Genomic DNA, 9,836 nt, shown 5'->3' with positions numbered 1-9,836 from the left:
ACATCTGGAGTGTAGACTTTGGTAATTTTTGGTACTATCATTTGCATTTTAAATGGGTGAGCAATAAAACAGCATCTATTCATATGTCTCTATCTAGCTTGACTTAAAGTACACATTTATGATTTCACCCAGAAAGCCGAAAAAGACTTCAAAGCACCATAATTGTCCACTTCTCCACCCCGAAACACATCATGCTCAGGCAAAGTAGGGGCTTGGTGGGGCCAGTAGCTACAAAAAAGCTGCTGCATGAAACCCTGGGACTGAAGACTTGGGTTTGAATCTTTTATTTATTTATTTATTTTTATTAATTTTTTTAGACGGAGTCTCACTCTTCACCCAGGCTGGAGTGCAGTGGCGCAATCTTGGCTCGCTGCAACCTCTGCCTCCTGAGTAGCTGGGATTACCGGTACCTGCCACCACACCCAGCTAATTTTTGTATTTTTAGTAGAGATGGGGTTTCACCATGTTGGCCAGGCTCGTCTGGAACCCCTGACCTCAGGTGATCCTCTTGCCTTGGCCTCCCAAAGTGTGGGGATTACAGGCATGAGCCACTGCACCTGACCAGGTTTAAATCTTTTTATCTTCACAAAATTGAGATCTTTATTTTCTGCCATATTTATTTGTGCTCTGTGGACCGAAGAGAACAGAACAGACAGAGCATTTGGAAAGGGATTGTTCTCCCTCCTATTTGCCAGATTCTATTTTTTCCTTTCTTACTGATGCATGAAAACTTTATCCTTTGGAAAGTAAACGTCCCAGAAGAATATGATCTAACCCTAGTGACTCATTTGAGAGATTCTTTAAAGTAAAGGAGTGTTCCCTAAAATAGAAGGGGATTTCACTTTGAGGGCAAGAAGGTTTTCCCTCTTTATCCTTAGTCATAGAGGTTGTGCTGTCCCTGACACATCCTTCCTTCCCTTCCATTCCTCTTCCTTACATTTAAAACACACCAGGGGATATCCTCATAATCTAAAACATTTTCTCTGTGCATTTGTTTAAAAGCTGATATTTTCTGTTGATAAAAAAAATTAGGACTGTAGTAGTCCAGCATAGAGACTACATATGGGGTAAATCTAGGGGCAGATCCTTATATTAAAAGTGATGGTGAGAATCCTGCTGGCCATTGCTTGTAGTGGAAGAACAACCTCAACAGATGAGAGCTTCATACCTTACAGCTATATTAGAGTGTATTTTTCCTTTCCTTTCCTTTCCTTTTTCCTTTCCCCTTTCCTCTTTTCCTTTTCCCCTTTCGCCTTTCTTTTCCTTTCCGACAGAGTTTCTCTCTGTTTCCCAGGCTGGAGTGCAATGGGTCGATCTCAGCTCACTGCAACCTCTACCTCCTGGGTTCAAGTGATTCTTCTGCCTCAGCCTCCCAAGGAGCTGGGATTACAGGTGCCTGTCACCGTGTCTGGCTAATTTTTGGATTTTCAGTAGAGATGGGGTTTCACCATGTTGGTCAGGCTGGTCTCAAACTCCTGACCTTAAGTGGTCTACCCATCTTGGCTTCCCAAAGTGCTGAGATTACAGGCTTGAGCCAAGGTGCCCAGCCTAGAGAGTATTTTCTGAGCAGTGTTTTATAAACCAGGAGTCCTCAACCCCCGGAACATGGACCGGAACTGGTCTGTGGTCTGTTAGGAAGTGGGCCACACAGCAGGAGGTGAGCAGTAGGCAAGCGAGCATTACCACCTGAACTTTGCCTCCTGTCAGATCGGCAGCGGCATTAGATTCTCGTAGGAGTGCAAACCCCATTGTGAACTGTGCATTTGAGGGATCTAGGTTATGTGCTCCTTATGAGAAATGAACTAATGCCTGATGATCTGAGGTGGGACAGTTGCATCCTGAAACCATCCCCCACACCTCAGCCCCCCATCCATGGAAGAATTGTCTTCCATGAGACTGCTGCCCCAAAAAGCTTGGGGACTGCCACTATAAACCATTCTGCCCTCATGGCAATACTGTATAGATCCCTATATTGCCAAGACTTTATTTTCTTACCCTTTCTTATGTACTTATCAAACATACTTAGCCTCCTTTCTACTTATTCTCACATCAGCTTCATGTCTCTAACTAGCTATGCGAGCTTTGGAAGGTCTTTTTACATTCTTGGACTTCAGTTTACTTTGTAATGTTGAGTACTTTATCTTTAAAATCTTTATCAGCTCTAAAATTCTATAGTTTCTTATCTATGCTTCTGTGTTCTAATGCATTTGACTCTGGTTTTAATTCTTAAGCTAATCTTTTATTTAGCCTTCATTTGAGATAAATGTCACAAGCAGAGAGGGCAGGAAATGGCATCTTGGTGTCTTAAGTAGAGAAATTAGAAGCTCATAAATCTCAATGAACCTTGAATTAATTAGTGGCGAAGTTACCTTTATATCATTGTGCCTCAGATGATTTGGGGTCAAAGAAGGAATACTGGGGATATAATTGTGAATGCTGTACATATAAATGCAAGGACCGTGGCAACATTTATGACTGACTACTATATAAAAACCACTCTTGGAATTGCAGTGCCTCTTGTTAAGGTTAGAGTGTTGTGGTGAGTTTTACTGGAAGTCTGAGTGTGTTTAATACTGGCAATACTGAAATCAACTCCATCATAAATTTAAAGTGAGGATACCATTTATTCTAGGGGCTTCTGCAAACCCAAATATAGTCATCACTTATTCCTATTTAAAACTTTATGTGTCCTAACAATATTCTTACATCACTGTGGCAGCATTGCCATTCAACCCTCAAGTCAGTCAGTGCTTTAAAACCATGACAAATTTCTACTTAAAAAATTATACTGATTAATTGTAAGATTTGAAAGAGAAAAATAACTTTTAGATGAGAAGGAAAATGAGCTCTTTACTTTCTTCTTGCCCCATCGTTGCCTTTATTAAACAACCCTTCTGATTTCATTGTATAATGATACAATATTAGAGAATAATTGATATGGTTTGGACAATTATATAAACATTAACACAAGTTGAGACAGTTATTTTGAATAATTTCTGTATGTAATTATAAAACGCTGAAAGGAAATTATAAGCATTAAGACAAAGTTGAGACAGTTATTTTGAATTATGTCTATACTGAATCATAAAATACTGAAAGCAAATGTAGACACGGGTTCATTCTTTAATGTAGAACATTATACGCTGCTTGATGGTCAGAAAACCACAGGTTTATCTGCAAAGTAAGTTGTAGTAATTGTTAAGGTCAATGGTTCATATTTTAAACAATCTGAGAATGTGGTATTTAGCAAGCTAGTGTTTAAAAACATTCATAAATATGTATTCTTAGGATATAGCTATTAAAGAAAGTCTTGTCAACTTTCATGCACTTTTATGACAGATTGTTTTTCATTTTCACACAAAGGATACATGGCTGATTCAAAGCTCAGAACAGTTCAATAGCGGTTATATGATACCATGACAAGTTCTATCTAAGCTTGTTTAAAAATATTCCTCAGGGAATGCTTCAAAGAATGGCACACAGTGACAACGGGAGGAAACTGCTTTATTAATAGTTGGCAATTTTTACAAATTCCAGGCATGTCGCACAGACTCTGCTCAACCTAGCCATCGATTATAGTTAACATCCGTCTCTAAAACAAGTGCTTAAAGCTTGTACAAGTATTAAAAAAATACTTTCATGCAAGCCAAGTTTTATCTTACATAAATTATCTTACATAACTTGACATTAAACAAACAGAAGCAATGTGAAATACAAGAAATTCCATATCCGATTAAGAACTTGGTACTCACTTTTACCAAAGTGTGAATAAGGGTTCCAGCTCAGGGTCTTTTCAACAACCCTCCAGGTAAGAGAGAACTTTCAATCTCCTGTTTCTCCTTTTCTCCTTCATTCTCATTTCTCCTTTCTTACTATGTATTCTATTTTCTTTCTCATGATGTTCTATTTCTCCTTCCTTTGTTGTTTATTTTTTTTTCCCTCCTTGCATTTATTTTATTCCCTCCATACTCTCAATTCTCCCTTTTATCACCCTGCCAATGTCAAAATCATTACATGCTAATAGAGCCAAATAAATTGCAACTACAAGGACATGACCTGATGTCTACAGCAGAAAATGTTTAAATTATGAATTTTCCTTTTGTTTATACAGGCAATTACAAGAAATTAAATGTCAACTTTTTGAAGTCAATCCTTAATCAGAAGTGTTTTAACATAAAACCACTACATATGAAATGCAGAGCGCAATTACATTAAAAAAAAAACTATTTCATTTCATTTACTAGTAGCCACTAACAGCTCTTTAGACTCAGCCTATTAGGTAAACGAGCAAACAATTAGCTTATTTGTTTGAAGTATAAGTAGCAGATAATTAATGAATAAGTAAATTATACTTTCTTGTGGTATATTAACAGGATGATTTTATATTATTTTATTTTTAATTGACAATAATTATACTTATTCAAAGAGTACGTAATGATGTCTTGATACATATATAGTGATCAGACTGGGGTAATTAGCATATCCATCATCTCCAATGTTTATTGTTTATTTGTTTTGGGAACATTCAATATGTTCCTCCTAGCTGTTTGAAACTGCATATTATTAACCGTAGTCATCCCACAGTGATACAGAGTACTAGAACTTATTTCTCCTATCTACTGTAATTTTATAACCTTTAACAAATCTCTCCCTATTCACTCCTTCCCCTATCCTTCCCAACCTTTGGTATCTTCTATTGTACTCTTTCACTTCTACGAGGTCACCTTATTTTAGAGTCCACATGTGAATGAGAACATGCAGGGTTTAACTTTCTGTCCCTGGTTTATTTCACATACCTTAGTATCTTCCTGTTCCATCCAAGTTGCTGAGAATGACAGGATTTCCTTCTTTGTTATGGTGGAATAGCCACTGTGTATATATACTACATTTTCTTTATCCATTCGTCTATTGTTAGACACCTAGGTTGATCCTATATCTTGGCTATTGTGAATAGTGCTGCAATAAACATGGGGGTACAGATGTTTCTTTGGTATAATTATTTCCTTTCGTTTGGATAAATTCCCAGTAGTGGGATTGCTGTATCATATAGTAGTTCTATTTGTAGTTTTTTGAGGAGGCTCCATACTGCTTTCCATAGTGGCTATGTAGTTTGCACTCCTACCAACAGTGTGTAAGAGTTTCCTTTTCTCTGCATCTTTGCCAGCATTAGTTATTTTTTGTCTTTTTGATAAATAGCCATCCTAACTGGGGTGAGATGATACCTCACTGGGGTTTTGATTTCCCTGACGCCTAATGATATTAATGATTTTTTCATGTATTTGTTGACTATTTGTATGTTTTCTGAGAAATGTCTGTTCAGATCATTTGCCCATTTTTTTTTTTAGTTAAATTGTTTGTTTTTGCTGTTGATGTTTGAGTTCCTTATATATTCCCCTATAGGATGAGTAGTTTGCAAATATTTTCTCCAGTTCTCTGGGTTGTCTTTGGTGTGCAGAAGCTTTTTAATTTGCTATAATCCTATTTGTTTATTTTTGCTTTTGTTGCCTATGTGTTGAGGTCTCATTCATAAAATCTTTTCCCAGACCAAGGTCCTAAAACATTTCTTCTATGTTTTCTTCTAGTAGTTTTATCATCTTGGGTCTTATCCTTAGGTGGTTGATCCATTTTGAGTTGGTTTTTATATAGAGGAAGGGCAGGTCTAGTTTCGTTCTTCTGCATACAGATATCCACTTTTCCAAGCACCATTTCACGTTTGTAAAAAAAAAAAAAATCAGTTGTCTGTGGATTAATTTCTGCATTCTCTATTCTGTCCCATTAGTCTATGTGTCTTGTTTTATGCCAGTACCATGCTATTTTGGTTACTACAGCTTTGTAGTATACTTTGAAGTCTGGTAGTGTGATACTCCTGGCTTTATTTTTTTGGATTACTTTGGCTATTCTGGGTCTTTTGTGGGTTGATATAAATTTTAGGATTTTTTTTCTGTTTCTGGGAAGATGTCATTGGTATTTTGATAGGAATTGCATTCAATTGCTTTGTGTAGTATTGTCATTTTAACAATATTCTTCCAATTCATGAGCATGTGATGTCTTTCCATTTGATTTTTAGCCTTTTCAGTTTCTTTCATCAGTATGTATCATAGTTTCCCTTGTAGAGGTTTTTACCTCCTTGGTTAAATGTATTCCTAGGTATTTTATCAATGAAATTGCCATTTTGATTTCCTTTTCAGATAGTTTGTTGTTTATGTATAGAAATGCTACTTTTTTTTTTTTGAGACAGAGTCTCACTCTGTTGCACAGGTTGGAGTGCAGTAATATGGCCATGGCTCACTTCAGTCTCCACCTCCTGGGCTCAAGCAGTCCTCCACTTCAGCCTCCTGAGTAGCTGGGACTACAGGTGTGCACCACCACACCTGGCTAATTTTTGTATTCTTTGTAGAGACAGGATTTCATCATGTTGTCCAGGCTGGTCTCAAACTCCTGGGCTCAAGCGATCTGTCTGCCTTGGCCTACCAAAGTGCTGGGATTATAGGTGTGAGCCCCTGGACCTGGCCAGGAAGCTTTTAAAGTAGCAGTATCTCAAATCTAACACATTTATTTCCTTTAAAACAAAACAATATAAAAACTGAAAAACAAGGCCTGAAGTTGTTTTATGCAAACCAATCATTGGAATCAATCAGGTCAAAACAACCTCAGCTCATTGAAAGAAAATATAGCTGATGTATTGTTTGAATATGTTCTCCAAAGTTCATGTGTTGGATATGTAATCTTTAATGCAGCAGTTTTGGGAAGTGGGGCCTCATAGAGGATGATTAGGTTGTGAGGCATATATATATGAGATATATATGATGTATGATATATATATCTCTCTCTCATATATAACATATATATGTTATCTTATTTTCCCTTATTTTTTTCTTAGAGCATTCTGTATTGCATTTTTCTTGTAAACCTTATTTTTGCTTCAAAGTATCTCATGGGAATGCATTTATATCATCAGTTCATAGAGGTTGTCCTCAAACTAGTTCAAAATAATAACTTAGAATAGTAAAGTTAAAGGCTAACTATTTGATTTTAAGACTCTTTATAAAATGAAGAGAATCAAGACAGTATAATATTGACATCAAGATAAACAACATATCATTAGAACAGAATAGAGAATCCAGAAATAGATTCACACATACAATGACAACTGATTTTGACAAAGGTGCAAAGGCAATTCAGTGGAGAAAGAATCCATCAGCAGACAGTATTAGAAGAGTTAGATTCATATGCAAGGAAAAAAAATTAAGAAAACCACTTTGATTTGTACCTTGCATCATTAACTGAAAACGGATCATAACCCTAACTGTAAAACTTAAAACTAAAAAACTTCCAGATAATAGGAGAAAATCTTTGTGATCTTAAAGATTTCTTAGATATGCTACCAAGAGCACAGTCTATAAAAAGAAAAAATGATAGATTAGATTTCATCAAAATTAAAAACTTTTAATCTTCAGGCTGGGCACGGTGGCTCATGCTTGTAATCCTAGCACTTTGGGAGGCCAAGGTGGGAGGATTGCTTGAGCCCAGGAGTTTGAGACCAGCCTGGGCAACATGGTGAGACCTCGTCTCTACAAAAAATGCAAAAATTAGTTGAGCGTGGTTACATGTGCCTGTAGTACAGGCTGCTTGGGAGGCTGAGGTGTGAGGATCACTTCAGCCTGGGAGGCGGAGGTTACAGTGAGCTGAAATTGCAGCACTCCAGCCTGGGCAACAGAATGAGACTGTCTCAAAAAACAACAACAAAAAACCTTTTGATCTTGAAAGTCATTGGTGGGAGACTTTGCTAAAAAGATAAGCCACAGACTGGGAAAAAATATTTGTAGAGCACGTGTCTGATAAAGGACATGCATCCAGAATGCATGAAGAATTTTCAAAATTAAATGATAAGAAAGCAAACAACTCAATTAAAAAATGGTCAGAAGATTTGAATAAACCCTTCACCAAAGAAGAGATACAGATGGAAAGTAAGCACATAAAAGGATGATGAACATCATTCATCATCAAAAAGTGCAGGCTCATCATAAACTACAATGAGATATCACTGTATGGCAATTAGAATGTCTAAAATTATAATAAATATACTGACCACACCAAGTGTTGCCTAAAATGTGGAACAACTATAATTTTCATACACTGCTTGTAAGAGTATAAAATGGTACAACTATTCTGGAAAAGAGTTGGCAGTTTCTTGAAAAGATAGACACATCTGCTTTGCAATCTAGCCATTCCATTGCAAGGTATTTTCTCAAGAGAAAAGGAAGTATATGTCCATATAAAGACTTGAATGTTTATATTGACTATTTGTAATAGCCCCAAACTGGAAATGACCCAACTGCTCATATACAGAAGAACACTCATATCCATATGAATATAGAATCCATATGAATCCAGAGGAATACCTCTCTGCAATAAAAGGGAATGAACTCTTGATACATAGTGCAGCAAGAATGAGTCTCAAAATAATTATGCTAAATGCTAGAGGTCTGACAAAAGAGTATATATTATATGATTCAATTTATTTTAAAAATTCTAGAAAGTATAAACTAATGTCAGTGACAGAATATATATTAATCGTGGGGATGATGAGGTCAGGGCAGGGCAGGGCAGGTGGGAACGATAAAAAACAGGGTACAAGGAAACTTTTAGTGGTGATGAATGTGTTCATTATCTTGATTGTTGTGGTTTTATGGGTATATAGATATGTCAAAACATAGAAACGGTGTGATTTAAGTATATGCAGTTTATTGTATGTCAATGATACCTTACTAAAACTATTTAAAAACTATTTTGTTACAACAGTGCTAAATTCAAATGAATAATTCAAATGGGGGATAAGAGGTCATGTTTAGGTATGTCCACCTCTGCTGTTTGAGAGGTTCAGGGTAAAAATAAAAGTGTAGGCTCATAATCCATTCTTACTCATTTTTCTTCCCATCCTATTCTATTCATGTCTCTGCTCAAATGTGACCTTTCAGAGAGACCATTGCTTAACATAATAGAACATCATCACCCTCTCCCTTACCTTGCTTTATTTTTCTTCACAGCACTTACCAATACCTCATATTATATCACAGAGGTACTTGTTATTCACCTATAGTCTGTCTCCCCCACTACAATTTAAGTTCTATGAGGTCAGCGACTTTGACTCTTTCACTCATACATAGTCACATTGTTAAATAAAAGAATGAATAAATGCAAGAATAAGTACATGAATGCTTTTGGAGTTACAATTTATCACACAATATTGTATTGACAGTGGCACCAGTCACTTCAATGTCATATTTGAACCACTACACCCAAGAAAGGAGGTAGTACAGGAATTTTTTTTTTAAATTATACTTTAAGTTCTAGGGTGCATATGCACAACATGCAGCTTTGTTACATATATATACATGTGCCATGTTGTTTTGCTGTACCCATCAACTCATCATTTACATTAGGTATTTCTCTTAATACTATCCCTCCCCCAGCCCCCCACCCCTCAACAAGTCTTGGCATGTGATGATCCCCACCCTTTGTCCAAGTGTTCTCATTGTTCAGTTCCCACCTATGAGTGAGAACATGCGGTGTTTGGTTTTCTGTCCTTGTGATAATTTGCTGAGAATGATGGTTTCCAGTTTCATCTATGACCCTACAAAGGACATGAACTCATCGTTTTTTATGGCTGCATAGTATTCCATGGTGTTTATGTGTCATATTTTTTTAATCCAGTCTATCATTTATGGAGATTTGGGTTGGTTCCAAGTCTTTGCTATTGTGAATAGTGCCGCAATAAACATACATGTACATGTGTCTTTATAGTAGCATGATTTACAATCCTTTGGGTGTATACC

Source organism: Theropithecus gelada, chromosome 2 (genome assembly GCF_003255815.1).
Source record: "Theropithecus gelada isolate Dixy chromosome 2, Tgel_1.0, whole genome shotgun sequence".
NCBI classification, from domain to species: Eukaryota; Metazoa; Chordata; class Mammalia; order Primates; family Cercopithecidae; genus Theropithecus; species Theropithecus gelada.
This window is presented reverse-complemented; position numbering follows the sequence as displayed.